This window comes from Delphinus delphis, chromosome X (genome assembly GCF_949987515.2).
Source record: "Delphinus delphis chromosome X, mDelDel1.2, whole genome shotgun sequence".
NCBI classification, from domain to species: Eukaryota; Metazoa; Chordata; class Mammalia; order Artiodactyla; family Delphinidae; genus Delphinus; species Delphinus delphis.
The window spans coordinates 102,955,792-102,972,731 of record NC_082704.1 but is presented as its reverse complement, the minus strand read 5'-3'; the positions used below and the strand labels follow the sequence as shown (position 1 = coordinate 102,972,731).

At 36.7% G+C, this 16,940-nt stretch overlaps 1 pseudogene; it reads right to left on the bottom strand.

Annotated features, from left to right (window-relative positions):
- Positions 1–1,709: 1,709 nt before the first annotated feature.
- On the bottom strand, positions 1,710–2,745 carry LOC132418240 (archaemetzincin-2-like; annotated as a pseudogene).
- Between the last annotated feature and the right edge of the window lie 14,195 nt (positions 2,746–16,940).

Below are 16,940 nucleotides of genomic sequence, written 5' to 3'. Positions count from 1 at the left end.
TAGACTTGTAAATCTTGTCTTTTGGGGTCTTGTGAGTCTTAAAAATCCAAACTTGTTTGACTGCCACCATTGACACAGTTATGGAGAAGTATATAATTAAACCTAATTCTGTGCATGTCTATTTGAGACATCCTATGGGGAGGATGGTAGTGATGGGGTAACTCCAAAACTGCACTTCCTTTTTCTGACACAACTGCAGGGGTACTGTCTTGAATTGGAATAAAATCTCATTTTCTCAGTTTTCAAAAGATTTTCTCTCTGAACTCAGGGTGGGAATTGAAAATATCAACTATGTCCATCCATTGTAATTGAAGGTGTCCTTGACTGGCTGTTGTATTTGAGTATCATGTTAGTTTTCTGGTTCAACTGATCTGCATCTGCAGATATTGGTACAATTTACTTCTTTGTATCTTTGTATACATCTCAGGTCTCTTTTGAACGTCTCAACTTATGTCTTTCTTATGGTCTCAAATATCTGTCGCCCCTCAGTATCCACAGGGGATTGACTCCAGGACCCTCCCGAGGATACCAAAATCTTCGAATGCTCAAGTACCTTATATAATATGGCATAGTATTGGCATATAACTTATACACATCTTCCCATATACTTTAAATAATCTCTAGATTACTTATAATACCTAACACAATGTAAATGCTATGTAAATCGTTGTAAATACTATGTAAATAGTTGCCAGCACACAGCAAATTCAAGTTTTGCTTTTTGGAAATTTCTGGAATTTTTTCCCTCAATATTTTTGACTTTGGTTGAATACGCAGATACGCAGGACCAACTGCATCTTTTTCATCACCCTCAACATGTCCAAAGCCCCGCTGCAATACATTATGCTTTCAAGCGTGTGGGTGCTCACCCAGTCTGTTCTTCCCTAGAGATCCAGTTCATCTGCACCTAGGCCATCTCTCAAAGACCCTAGTCTCAAATTACCAATGATTCTCCTTTTTCCACGAGAGTATCTCTTCTTTTAGCTGGGTCCATTCTTTCAGGAGGTGGATATAAAGTGTCCAAATTTCTATCTCTTTGCTATGCCTCACACCCTGAAATGTATGGGTATACTTGTCCTTGATATTTATTTTTTATAGAAAAAAATCCTCATATTCTAACCCAGCACTAATCAACAAGTAAAATCATACAGTTATTTATAAACCTAGTGTGTAGACTTCAAGTTAGACATTCCTTGTCTGAAGACTTGCATAGTAGCACTGTTTAAACTGTGCACATTGGGAATTCCCTGGAGATCCAGTGGTTAGGACTCTGCGCTTCCACTGCAGCGGGCACGGGTTTGATCCCTGGTCCGGGAAACTAAGATACCACAAGTTGTGTGCCTCGGCCAAAAATAAAAAATTAAAATAAAAAATTAAATTCAATTAAATTTAAAAATAAAATAAACCGTGCACATCAGACAGCTTTTCTAGTGATGGTATGATAGAAAGCAAACAGAGACCATTAAATAAAAGGATGCAATCAGATTAAATTTTATATATAAATTATTTTTCAGCAGTTTCCAGATTTTTTTTTTTAATGTGTAAGCATTTCGTTTTAATTATCACTATTTGAAAGTTTTTATTTTGGAGAGCAGAAAACCATTTCATTATACATTCACTGCATTTCTCAAGGGCTTCCACAAGTATTATCAAATTTACGTTTCAGTTACTCCAGGTGTATTGGTAGATGCATCATCAATCTAGCTCACCTATTCTCCAAATCGTTCTACAATATTGACATGAATAGCACACTGTAACTTATTTAAGTAGATGGGGCAAATGTCTAGAAGCCCATGGTCTGGTTCTTCCAGGTGGCTAGAGCCTTGCATTAGACTCACCAGCCAATGGTAATGTCAGAGTCCAAATTTGTGTCCAATTTCATGGATTCAACACTTACAGGATTGAAGTAGCAAAATACCCAAGATTTCAGGAGTATAATAGTTATTAAAAATTGAAGAGTCACTTGAAGATTTCTTTTCAAGTTTTTAACTTTGCATTCACAGTATGAAAAATAAATATCACTGCCATATCTGGCAAAGCTGACTATTCCTGTGCCATCTGCCAAAAAGCCTTGTCCAAAGACAAAATTTCAGGAGTCTCTCGGGGAAAGACAAATCATTGTTATGCCCATGATACAGAAGACATTTGAAGATTTCTTTGTTTTTAAGCACTTAAGAAAGCCCCTGTGGACTTCCCTGGTGGTCCAGTGGTTAAGACTCCGTGCTTCCACTGCAGGAGGCATGGGTTCAATCACTGGTCAGGGAAGTTCCGCATGTCGTGTGGTGTGGCCAAAAAAAAAATGCCCCATATGAATTTGTAGGTTTTGTGTGTTGTCACGGAATCTAAAGGAACACTAAGTTTGCAGAAACAGGAAACTTTTCTACAAGTTTTACTGGCAGGCCACAGAAAAATATTTCACGGTAGCCCTTGAGCTCTTTAACATGTTCTTCTCTGATAATTCTGGTGTTCCCTAGAGTTCCAATGGGCTGCATATAAATATTACATTTCTTCATAGAGATTATTGATAAACTGTTCAAAGGCTTCAGGAGAGGTGCTCAGAATGGGAGGCAATCCAATCTGAGTGTGAATGCAAGGTAATGGGTCCAAAGAGATCATTCTCTGGCTGAAAGTCTTTCTTCATAGCTGTTCCCCACCTTCTCAGTTCTTATACTACAACATAAGCACTGGAATCTTTGAGATGAAGGCTGTTTGTAATGTCTGTTCAGAGTTATGCATTGTTTGCATAATGACAGGAATGTTCCATTTATACTGTGTTCCTATGCAGAGGTTTCTCTTTTTTTTTCCAATTTTTTAAAAATTGTGCTAAAATTCACATAACAGAAAATTTACCATCTGAACCACTTTTAAGCGTATAGTTCCGTGGTATTAAGTATATTCATGTAGTTGTACGATGATCACCAACATCCATCTTTGGAACTCTTCTTGTCTTGTAAAACTGAAACTCTGTACCCATTAAACAATGTTTTCAACCCTTCAGTTTGGAGAGACTGAATATACAAATAGACAATGGCCAGGCCATACATAAAAATAAAGCTCTGACCCCCAACCTGCAGCAACCAGCCCAGGAAATCAACTCATTATCTATAGTAACCAGCCCAGGAAGCCAGCCTGCTGTCTATTTGTCAGACTTGTAGGCATTCAGACCATTATCTCTGTCCAGTCAGGGAGGGCATACCTGAAGCCTTCCCCTTTTTCTACTATAAAGTGTTCCCACTCATCTGCCTGCTTTTGAATCTTTGCCAAAACTCTAGTGACAGTGGCTGACTCCCCTGCTATAGCAAGCTCTGACTAAATAGCCTTTGAATGTTCTCATTTGGTTGGTATTTGTTATTTCTACAGCTTGAATGGGTTAAACAGCTGCCCTACCACAAGGTTTACAAGGACCAGCGCATTGAAATGTGTTCATAGAAGTGATATGGAGGGTGCCTTCACCTGCCACTAGGCCAGAAGAGAGCCCATCCACTGCCAGATTTTTTTTTTAAATCAAGTTGTTACCTTTGAACATCATTAGAGTTCCTCCAGGGCCTACATGTGGAAGCGAGCCATAAAAAAATAAAAAGAGAGAGGAAAATAGGAAGAAAAGAAGAAAGAATATATGAAAGACAGAGAGAGAGAGAAAGGGAGGGAGGGAGAAAAAAAGGAGGGAGGAAGGAAGGGGTGGAGGAAGGAAGGAAGGAAGGAAGGAGAAAGGAAGGAAAGGAGGAAGGAAGGAAAGGAGGGAGGGAGGGAGGAAGGAAGGGAGGAGAAGCTTGTTGGATCCTGAATGGTGTTTTTTCAGAACAAGCATTGACAGCCAGTTGGCCTTTTGAATTAGAAAACTGCCTAGGTATCAGAATTTTTAGTAACAGAACATTAACTTTTAGACATAAACTCTAATCTGTGCCTTGAAAAATGAAAAGTTAGTATCATAATGCACATTTACTTAGTTTTTTTCCCAGGCTAGCAAGTTACTTCAATTGTATTTTCAGTGTATTGGAATTGGTAGGAACTTTTGTCATGTCAGCTTAGAAACTGACTGTTCTTGTTTCCAAAAAAAAAAGAAGGAAAAAAATATTAAAAAGCCTTGAAACCAATCTGCCAACTACATGGAAAGTCTCATTATAATTTTCAATAATAAAACCCTGCTTGGGGTGAAATTTCAATTAGAGATTAAAATAAAACAAAATCATCCAAAACTCAATAATATAGTGATGGAAAATGAATTGCAGATAGGTCCATTCTCACTACTAGAATATGAAGATAAAAACGAATTTAGGAATCAACAGGCCTTTTTGAAATGTTGCTTCATAATTTAAAAACTGTATATACCTTGATTCTTTTTCTTTTAAATATTTCCCTAAAAGAAGATGGGGAAATGATGAAGTAAATGCCCATGTACAATTCTCACTTTCCCCCCAAATTAGTGACAACAATGAGAATTAGAGACTAAAACGTCATTTATAACTAAAACAGGAAAAGGCTCCGATCATCATGTTGGGAAATGCCAAATATAATACAATTTGGTCCCAGTTGAAAGAGGACATTGGGAGCGGACACAAAATTGTTGAGAAAATCTAGCAGATTTTGTTCTGAAGGATCCTGCTGGGCATCTCCAATATTGAAGGGCCTGAAGCTGTTTGGCTTATAAGTCTTCTTTCCCAACCACATATCAACAGTAAAAGCAGCAGAGTGGGTAAAAACACAAGGCTGATCAGTACTAGCTTTTGAAGTATGGAAACAAAACTACTTGGCACCTGTAAACCAGACATGAATTTTCTTTGAAAAATATGTGTCCACTACCACAATAAGTTTCTATTACATACCCAGAAGAATGGCTAAAATTAAAAGAATGACAAAACCAAATATAGATGGGGGTGTGAAATGTTATAATCAAAATTTCTGGCAATTTGTTATAAAAATAACCATATATCATCTATCATATAGCACAGCTCTTCTTTTCCCAGGTATTTAACACAGAGAAATGAAAACATATGTTCACAATAAGATCTAAAAATTGTTCACAGTAGTTTTATTTGTAATAGCCAAAACTCAAAACATCTTGGGTGTCCATCAATTGGAAGATGGACAAACTGTGGTATATCCAGGTAATACAAGAGACTACTGCTTAGCTCTAAAAAGGAATAATTTAATGAAACACTCAACAGTATGGATGGATCTCAAAATTATTATGCTGAGTGAAAGAGACCTTAAACAAAAGAGTGCATACTCTTTCCCATATTATATTCTGTCCTGTATTCGTAAGTGGTGTAATATATACTTCACTATTCAACTTACATAAAATTTTAGGACACGTAAAACTAATGTACAGAGAAAAATATCAAAACATTATCTCTGGCAGAAGATCTAAACAGAAACTTCTCCAAAGAAGACATACAGATGGCCAAAAATCACATGAAAAGATGCTCAACATCACTAATTATTAGAGAAAAGCAAACCAAAACTACAATGAGGTATCACCTCACACTGGTCAGGATGACCATCATCAAAAAGTCTACAAACAATAAATGCTGGAGAGGGTGTGGAGAAAAGGGAACCCTCCTACACTGTTGGTGGGAATGTAAATTGGTACAACCATTATGGAAACCAGTATGGAGGTTCCTTAAAAAACTAAAAATACAACTGTCATATTATACAGCAATCCTACTCCTGGGCATATATCCAGAGAAAACTCTAATTCAAAAAGATACATGTGGGCTTCCCTGGTGGCGCACTGGTTGAGAGTCCGCCTGCCGATGCAGGGGACACGGGTTTGTGCCCTGGTCTGGGAAGATCCCACATGCCGTGGAGCGGCTAGGCCCATGAGCCATGGCCGCTGAGCCTGCGCGACCGGAGCCTGTGCTCCGCAACGGGAGAGGCCACAACAGTGAGAGGCCTGCGTACTGCAAAAAAAAAAAAAGATACATGCACCCCAATGTTCACAGCAGCACTATTTACAATAGCCAAGACATGGAAGCAACCTAAGTGTCTATCAACAGAGGAATGGATAAAGAAGATGGGGTAAAAAGATGTGGTACATATATACAATGGAATATTACTCAGCCATAAAAAGGAACGAAATTGGGTCATTTGTAGAGACTGTCATACAGAGTGAAGTAAGTCAGAAAGAGAAAAACAAATATCATATATTAACGCATATATGTGGAATCTAGAAAAATGGTACAGAATAACCAGTCTGCAAGGCAGAAATAGAGACATAGATGTAGAAAACAAATGTATGAACACCAAGGGGAGAAGGGAGGGTGAGATGAATTGGAAGATTGGGATTGACATATATACACTAATATGTATACCTGCTGTATAGCACAGGGAACTCCACTTCTCTGTACAGTAGAAACTAACACAACATTGTAAAACAACTATACCCCAATTTAAAAAAAAATTAAAAAAATTAGAACGTAGCCTATTCAAAGGAAAAAAAAAAAGACTTGCAGTCAATTAAAAATAGCAGGACATAAAAAGAGATCAAAGAAGGCAACCAAAAAAAAAAAAAAAAAAGAACCAGAAATGACAGAAAATATAAACAGAAGCACTAATGATGAAAGAGATAATGATGTTTCAATTGTGAACTTTATATTCACATCTATTTCATTTTATATTGAATATTTAAGTTCCTAATTTGCATCATTCTAAATAATTAAAAAAAAAAAGATGTGGTACTTACATACAATGGAATATTACTCAGCCATAAAATAGAGTGAAATAATGCCATTTGTAGCAACATGGATGGACCTAGAGATTATCGTACTAAGTGAAGTAAGTCAGACAAAGATAAATATCATATGAAAACACTTATGTGTTGAGTCTAAAATATATGATACAAATGAACTCATTTACAAAACAGAAATAGAGTCACAGATGTAGAAAACAAACTTATGGTTACCAGGAGGGAAAGGAGCGGGGAGGGATAGATTGGGAGATTGGGATTGACATATACACACTACTGTATATAAAATAGATAACTAATAAGGGCCTACTGTATAACACAGGGAACTCTACTCAATACTCTGTAATGACCTATATGGGAAAAGAATCTTAAAAAGAGTAGATGTATGTATATGTATAACTGATTCACTTTGCTGTACACCTGAAACTAACTCAACACTGTAAACCAACTATACTCCAATTAAAAAAAAAATTATATCTGGGAGTGTAAAGGCCAGGGTTTTCTAGGAAGGGGCATGAAGGAACTTATTGTGGTTTCGTGATATTTTATGTCTCAGTAGAAGACTGGGTTACACAGGTATATGCACTTGTCAAAATTCACCAAATGTGTATTTAAGATTAAAACAAATTTCACATCAAAAGAGAAAAACTTGTTAAAAAAAGAAGCAACAGGTCCCAAAAAGGAGTCACTTGTGCTAAGCCCCACATCAGGAAACGAAGACTTAATACCTAACCTAACTGCAGTTTCAACCTTTCCCAGGAATGTAACCTAAACCTGTCAGTCTGGAATTTTCTGGTCAGCACTAGTGAGGTAATCCCCCTAAGACCTTGCCGACTAAAGAATATTGCTTACCGTCCAGCTCTATAAGGATTGAGTCATTAGCTACTGCAGTCACTAACCTTTAACACACCCTGAAAGGAGTTCAGGGTGGAAATCAGGAATGACACACTGTGTGCTCTAGGAAAACTGTTAGAACAGCTCTTCAGATGGATATTTTCAGAAGAAATTTTTTTTTTTTTTTTTTTTTTTTTTTTTGCCGTACGTGGGCCTCTCACTGTTGTGGCCTCTCCCGTTGCGGAGCACAGGCTCCGGACGCTCAGGCTCAGCGGCCATGGCTCACGGGCCCAGCCACTCCGCGGCATGTGGGATCTTCCCAGACCGGGGCACGAACCCGCGTCCCCTGCATCGGCAGGCGGACTCTCAACCACTGCGCCACCAGGGAAGCCCAGAAGAAATTTTTTTATGAACCTGGATTGTTGTATCTTCTCATACTTAGAAAAGCACTAAACCCATTAACTAAGATATCTGTTCCTGTGACTAGCAGCAATTTTCTACCGAGATGTGTGCTTGGTTGCGCACATCCCATTCACCAGAATCACATATATACTGACCTCCCCTCTTACATCTTCAGAACAGTTTCTCAGAGCTATCTGAGTGGGTGCCACCCAGGCTACAGTCCTCAGTAAGACACTGAATAAACTCCACTCACGCTTTTACACTGTGCGACTCTTTTAAGTCAACAACCCTTTCTATCCCCCAAAGAAAAACTAAGTAATCGGCTTTTCCTTGTCCCTGTCTATGAAAGCCTTCCATTTTGCACAGCTCCTTGGAGCTCCTTTCTATTTGCTGAATGCGATGCTGCCTGATTCATGAATTATTGAATAAAGTCAGTTTGATCTTTACATTTACTGAGTTGAATATTCATTTTTAATGCATGGCAAACAAATTTCACTTTAGTTAAGGATATACCTGCTGAAGTAGTTAGACAACCAAGTACTAATATCTGAATATCAATTTGAAATGCATAAAAATTAAGATGGATTAATCGTGTAGACAGATGAATTGTTAGATGTGTAATTTTAAAAGTATAATTAAATGTTAATACTATAGTCTTGGGAATATGGACGTTCACAGTAAAATTCTTTAAACTTTGCTTTAGGTTTAAAAATTTTCATAATATAATTTGTAAAATATTCAGACAGAAAATATAGGAAGACAAAGACCCCAGTAGGAAGGAACCAGGTAGCGAATTTTCTTTTCACTGACCTTGAATAACTTAACAGCTAAACATGGAAAATAAATTATCAGCTTACAATTTCTGAGCTCAGATTTAAAGGTTTTGGTCTTAAAAATTGTTTGCATCACTGGAAGAGGTGTCAACCAAATGCCACCCACATTTGTGTGGAATCCAGTTGGGTACAGTAAACAAAATGATTGCCCTCTGCTCCCCCTCCCTCCAAAACAACAACAACAACAAACACCATAGAAAAAAAAAACAGAGGGAGAAGATTTTTATTTTTATGTTTCTGGTGTAGGGGAGCAGAATTTGCCAACCTAATATATGTCTATTTGGTGTATTAATTGTTTTAAGCTGGTTATTTTCTGAGAAACAGCAGACAGAGGAATTACTCTGAAAACCAAGGAGTAGTTGCCCTTTTGTATAAAACATTTACATTTGTAAGGGAAATCACCATTTGTAAGTATGTCTCCCTCTCTGTACCTGGAAGAGGATGACTAAATGTCAGAAACTCTTATCAATGGAGAAGGCCATGACTTAAATCTGGTTCACAATCACCCTTGTTTATCATACTTTTCCTGGTAATCTCCCACAACTATCCCCATCCTCAGCATGCTCTTTTGTTTGTAGCTGAGGATGGTATTTAAGGTGAGGGTTTTGGCCATTTTGGCAAGTTACGCAGTTTTTCTGGGTCTCTCCCATGTATATATGTTGTTAAATTTAGTTTCATTTTCTCCTGTTAATCTGTCTCATGTCAATTTAATTCTTAGACCAGCCATAAGAACCTAGAAGGGTAGAGGAAAATTTCTTCCTCCCTGACACTGGATTCCACAAAATAGACAGGGATGAGTTAATAATTAAATGAGAGAGAAAGTATAGGGGAGAAAAAACAATTTTTCCTGAGATCCCCCTGTGAAAAAGACATATTTACAGGAGAAAAACAAACAGAAGTTTAATAGCGTAGATACTTCATATATACGTGGGAAATACCCAGGGAAAGTGAGTAACTCCCCCAAATGGCCTAAGCCATAACCTTAAACACCATCTCAAGCAAAGATGTTGGGGGAGGGGTGCTGTTAATGGGACACTATCTGGAAACCCACAGTAACAAGTAACAATGGTAAGCTTGATATGCAGATTTAAGTCCTTGACTTTTCCACTGAATAATTTATAGAGATTTAATCATCCTTCTCTTCCATTACAGACAGGGAGGACACCCTTACAAATGGAGATTTCCCTTATACATGTAAATATTTCTTATAAAAGGATAACTTCTACTTGGCTTTCAGAGTTTCACAAGTGACTGCTGTTTTTTAAAAATAACAAGGTCAAAATAACCCTTAGCCAAAGAAGCATGTTTTGTGGTGGCAAACTCTGCTTCCCTTCAAGAGCAACTGGTAAATTATGAAAATCAATTTAAGAATAAAGACAATTATATTGCAAAACTTTAAAAGCATAAATCAGTAGTATCAAAACTATTATTAAGGGGCTTCCCTGGTGGCACAGTAGTTAAAAATCCACCTGCCAATGCAGGGGACACGAGTTTGAGCCCTAGTCCGGAAGATCCCACATGCCACGGAGCAACTAAGCCTGTGTGCCACAACTACTGAGCCTGCGCTCTAGACCCCACGTGCCACAACTACTGAAGCCCCCATGCCTAGAGCCTGTGCTCCGCAACAAAAGAAGCCACTGCAATGAGAAGCCTGTGCACCACAACGAAGAGTAGCCCCCACTTGCCTCAACTAGAGAAAGCCTGCGTGCAGCAACAAAGACCCAACGCAGCCAAAATAGATAAAAAAAAAAAAAAAAAAAAAGATGTTAAAAAAACCTATTATTAAAAAAATAGAAAAATCAGTGATATTTAAAGTATACTAGAGAAAATTCCATGGAATTTGAGAAGGACAAAAATGTGAATACTCCTAGAGAAAGGATGATAGGAAAATAAGTATGCTTAAAGAAAAAACTAAGAAAAATGGAAAATTTTTCTTTTAATTACACAGATATACTGGAAAAACTTTTTTTAAATGAAGAAAAACATAAATATGCACAATTGAAAGTCTTAACACTTAAAAAGATTATTTAATAAACATTAACTATACCCAAAACCTATATTATGAAGTTATACATTTCCAGTATTAAGAACTGAATACTATAATCACATAGAGAGAATCATATTAACCACAGGAAGGATAGAAAAAAGGCTTCATTAACTTTAATTCTCTCTTCTACAACTGTAACTGTTAGATGCCAATGAAGTAATTTCTACAGCAGAATCAAAACAAGAAAGATTTTATGAGAAAATTCTATTTTGACTAGTCTTTCAGAAAATAAGAGAATAGATAAACAATCTTGAATTGCAAGGATACAAGCAAATTGTCACTTTTGTACCATGAAGAGCATAGTTTTAAAGAAAGACTCAGAATTAAAATGAATATCAATTGTGTAGATAAGAAGGAATGGCTAACTTAATTTAAACAAGAATTCATTCTTAACATCTGGAAACAAGGGATATCAAACAGGATGTATTCATCCTAATTCTTTTTAAAAAAAAATCTGTGAGATAAAAATACAAAAATTACAATTTACATAATTTAGAGCACAGCAATAGAAAACAAAACAAAGGAAACTTAAAGTCACAAAATAAAATAAATGGGCCTTTCAAAAGAAAGACCAGTCCTATTAGTTTTGACAATAAACACAAAGGGGATACAATTTATATATAAAATTAATATGACTCTCAAGGTCAAGGAAAAATAACAAAGCAAAAAATTAAAAAGGTGAACATGTATTGTCTCAGTGATTGCCTTGAAAGAACTGACTATAAATGAAAACAATAAAGACACACCATGCCAATGAAACAAAAAGATACAGTATTAACACCCACAATAATTTCAAGGCAGAATTATTAAGTGGGACAATGAAATTATTTTATGATGATAAAGGTCATTTAACATTATATTTATAAAATAAAGCACTTGTAAAAACAAGAAGAAATTGACAGAAACATTAAATTTTTATGTGATTTTTATACCAATATCTCAATTCTTGATAGATCATAATTTAAAAAACCAAAAATATAAAGATTTAAGTAATATTAAAAACAAAACTATAGGGCTTCCCTGGTGGCACAGTGGTTGAGAGTCCGCCTGCCGATGCAGGGGACACGGGTTCGTGCCCCGGTCCGGGAAGATCCCAAATGCCCCGGAGCGGCTGGGCCCGTGAGCCATGGCCGCTGAGCCTGCGCGTCCGGAGCCTGTGCTCTGCAACGGGAGAGGCCACAACAGTGAGAGGCCCGCGTACCAAAGGAAAAAAACAAAAAAAACAAAACTATGAGAAAGATTTACATTTAAAATTAATGCCCTACGAAATTAGAATAAATTATTTTTCACTTTTAAGAAACAGAATTCAACTGAGTGAACTTGAAGATCTATTTTTCTTTATTCAACAATTCATGACTCAGGCAGCATCCAATTTAGCAAGTAGAAAAGCACTTCAAGGAACTGTACAAAATGGCAGAAAGGGAGTGAAACTGGGAAGTAAAAAACAAAAGAATTCTTTCAGGCAAGGTCACCTTCCTTTGAGGGAAGGTTGGGGTGGGGGAGGGGGAGTATCATGCAGATTACCTCACTAGTTTTGATCAGGATACTCCAGACTGGTCAAAAATTCCACTCTTGAGAGAGGCTGAAACTGTAATTAGTTTAAATTAAGTTGTGGTCTGCTGATGTGAGGCTTAGCACAAGTGACTCCATTTTGAGCCTGTTTCTTTTTTAAACATCAGATATCAAAGATATATGTACCGAAACAAATGACCATATCATATGTCCAAAGACAACTGCAATGAATTCCAAAATGTAAACATGAAGCAGATAAAACTTTGTGGTCACAACGGTATCAAAAGCTCAACAAGCATGAAAAGATGAAACAAACCAAAGATACAGGATCCTAAATAAATAAGTTAAAGAAAATGTCAAAACTTCCATTGAAGAGTATCCCCAAAATAGTGGGAATAAGAACACATAGTAACATCTAAGAGGCTGCTGTTCTATATAGAGAACAACTGAGTCTGTCCAATAAGAATAAAGAAACTACAAAACAAATTAATAAAATTTCACTTTAAAATGTTAGAAAATAAACAAAATGAATATAAAGAAATCAGAAGGAAAGTATTTATACAGATTTAACCCCTATAAAAGTAGAAATCTTCTCTTTACGACATACAAAACAGTAGCATTGAAAAATAATTCCCAAGCAACGTGCATAAATTAGCCTAATCAAACTAGCTTAATCAAAGGAAGGAAGCAAGACCACATTAAACTAAACCTTATAAACTGCTAATATACTGGCAAGCCCAGTCTAGAGTTTTCCATTGTCCCAACTTTACTAACATTTTCAATAACCTTTAAAGGAGAACCAGAGTAAGTCAGAAGCAAGAAGTGAATGGATATTAGCTGTTCCTGTATATTAATTTTTAGTCATTGAAAATCTAAATTTCCCTAAGGGTGTCATTATCATCATTATTTTGCATTAACTCCTTATCAAAGAATATAGTTTTAGTTTTATTGTTGACCACCAAGATGGGGGAGGAGGAGGGGAGTGGAAAAAATTTTTGTTAAAAGATAAATCTCCCTTCCCCTCCCCTCTCCCTCTTTGTTTTGGAATCCATTTCCTAAGAAACCCGTTTAACATTAAGCTATGGTCTATGCCTGCCCACTTCTGGCAGGCTAGGAAAAGAGTCATCACACTTACAGGGGTAATTGACCCAAGTCACCAGGAGGAGTTCGGATTACTTTGTGTCTTAGAGATGTGGAAAGACCAGTGAAGACAACCACGATATTCCTCAGTTAGTCTCTTATTGACTTTCATGGAGAAGAAAAAGCACCTTAGAGTAGGGATATATTGGGGTGGGTGAGGGAATATAAACAGTGCAGAGAAGATAAAAGCACAAAGCCTGAGAGATAATTTGAGGTTTTTCCCATGTATAATGGAGAAAGGCATCACTTGCTTTCTTTGGTATGGGAAGGATGGCAGCTGACTCTTGAGATATGGTTAGAAAATACAGAAAATCAGATGAAAGAAAAAATATCATTTTCCCACCCTGACAAAATATTTGTGCCTTGATACATTTTTCTCTGTATCTCTAATGAATATCATTTATAATCAATTGGATATAAATTATTACTTTTATTATAAAAGTTATTTCTAAAAATATGGGAAATTATAATGATGATGAAAAACCATCACACAAAATCCCACCACCCAGATATAATGACACACCATTTTAGTGCATTTCTTTATTATCCTTATTACTGCATATTCATATATAGTTTACATTATTCATACTGGATTTTTAAAAAGAGTTAACTTGGGAATATTCATAAACCCTACATTGAAGATTTTTAAATGGTAGGGACAAAAATAAAGTAAAAAAAAATGGCCTAACTTATCCAGTATAATATTTACAGTCGCAGACAATCATTATATGTCTCTAACAAGAGTGAGGCTAGGGACTTACCTGGTGGCACAGTGGTTAAGAATCTGCCTGCCAGTGCAGGGGATATGGGTTCGATCCCTAGTCCGGGAAGATCTCACATGCCATGGAGCAACTAAGCCCATGTGCCACAACTACTGAGCCTGTGCTCTAGAGCTCATGCGCCACAACTACTGAAGCCTGCACACGCTAGAGCCCGTGAGCTGCAACTACTGAGCCCACGTGCTGCAACTACTGAAGCCCGCGTGCCTAGAGCCCGTGCTCTGCAACAAGAGAAGCCACTGCAATGAGAAGCCCGCGCACCGCAACCAAGAGTAGCCCCTGCTCGCTGCAACTAGAGAAAGCCTGCATGCAGCAACGAAGACCCAACGCAGACACACACACACACACACACAAAAAGAGTGAGGCTATTATAATTTTCTATTCAAGTGTGCTCTTGTGGATAGCGAGAAAACTCATTTTGGGTGCAATTTCATCCAGCAAGGTCTCCAAAACAGTTTAGTCATTGTTACCAATTACTGGTTTAGGACAGCAAAAGTAATTAGTTTATGTCATCCTCAAAAATGACAAGATTTTCCCACTAAATTGTGAGATGAAAGACACATGAGACATTAAGCAAAATAAAACAAACAAATAAAAAACCTTCTAGTACTAGACCAATCCTGTAATTATTGTTGGGAGAAAACTTCAGCAGGCATTGAAAAACATGCACTTTGAGCAGCAGAACCCATTTGGCAATAAATCATCCAGAGATATATTGCATTCAGGGCATTCAGCCTGTTCAGGAAAGTCAATTTATGTCATGATTTAACTAGTATAGAATTTAGTATTAATTAATTTTGGAAAAAGTCTTCAAGTGCTATTTTGAAGAAAGATGCATGGGCAGTATATTTTCTAAACTCTTTACTCTTCAAGGATTAAATTATTTGTGTCCATGAATGAAAAACAATTTATCTTAGATCTTAACCTGAGATTCTCAGGTTACCATATTTTCCCCCTAGGAAGTCTAAAAGTATGAATTCACTGTCTTTTGGTACTTCACATTGAAAAAAAAGTCTAAAGGCAGTTTTGTTTTCATTCTTTTCTAGATAATCTCTCTCCCTCTTCCTGGAAGTTATAGACTTTTACACTTAACTTTGTAATGTATCTTATTTGACAAAGTATCTAGACGTAGTTTTCCTTACACTGATTTTGCTAGTGTTCAGCAACTGTTTTGATGTTCACCCTCAGGTTGCTTTTTGTTGTTATTGTTGCTCAAGAAGCAACTTCTCATCATTTGTTACATTGATCAATTGGTAATTATTTCTTTGTCTTTTGTCTCTTCACCTATTTCTGTATTTTGTATTTACGTTACCCACCCTTGTCATAACAACCATCTCTGCATATAGTAATCTGTTTGTCTTTTTCTTGATGTTTTATAACTTCTCAAGCAACTCATGTATAATAGAGCATTGAAATTACAATCTGGTTTTACTTCTCATTAACACTACCTTGGTTCATATTGCCTAATTCATAGATTGTTGTGAAAATTAAATAATACAGCAAATATAAAGCAAAAAGGCTTATCACTGAACAAATGTGAATATGCACAATACTGCATATTCTGTTTTTTATTTTTTCCAGAATGGATTTGTAAACTGCTACTCAATTTTATTTGCCCTGCAATCTTTTCTTATTTCTAATTTCACTTGTTTCGCCTACTTTTATCTACCTCTTCTTTCAGTTACTTTTGTCTTTTCATTAGAGCATGGTGAATCCTGGCTTTCTAACACTTTAGCACATAATATTTGTCTTCCTGTATTCTTTCTGACTATCAGGTATTTCTGAAATGTTGGTTGGATTAATGTGGGCTATTTTTTTCCTGATGTATGCTCTGTCTTTGATCTTTCAGGATCTGTTTCCTTTATTCATGAGAATATCCTTACAGATCACCTATCTTTACTTTCCCCCACAGAGATGGGTTGGATTAGGGACAAAGAATTGATATTTAATTCTTCCAGAAACTCTTCTTCCAAAGAGACTAAGCTGCTACTCTTCAGCTCACTTCTCTAATAGGAACAGGGAGACAAATTAACAAAAAATTCTCCTATAAATAGTTACAGCTATTACATGCTAGAGTAGTGGTGCTCCGTCAGTGGTGATTTGGCCCCCCACAGACCATTTAGCAGTGTTTGTAGACATTTTTGGTCATTTCAACTGGGTGGAGATGGGTGGTACTTTCATTTAGTGGGTAAAGGCCAGAGATACTACTAAACTTCCTACAACATAGAGAAGAACACCACACAAGAAATAATTTTCTGACTCCAAATGTCAGTAGTGCTGAGGAAGAGAAGCCCTGTTCTTGAGCTTATGGCTCCCTCCTACCTTAATTATTTTAAGGAGAAATTTCAGGGGTTTAAGATACTTGTGCCTGAGTAAGAACTATGACTCCACGAAGATTATTTTTTTCCTCAGGAAATTTTCAGTCTGATTGTGCAGATTCTGACAACAATTCACAGTCCATTTCAAACTGTCAAGACCTTTTGATCAAGCACTTTATTGAAATCTTCAACAGAGACAGGGTTTGAGATCAAAGTTCACTTTATTTTAAATAAAATTTCTGTGATGTATCAGAAAATTATGCAGGATGTCCTCAAAGAACTGAAATGCCAGTTTGGCTGCTGAAAACATTTCGAAAGTGACAAATAACATTTGATCTCAGACATGATAACCTAAGGAAAAAAGTAAAGTCTTCTCTGAACTTGTTCTTT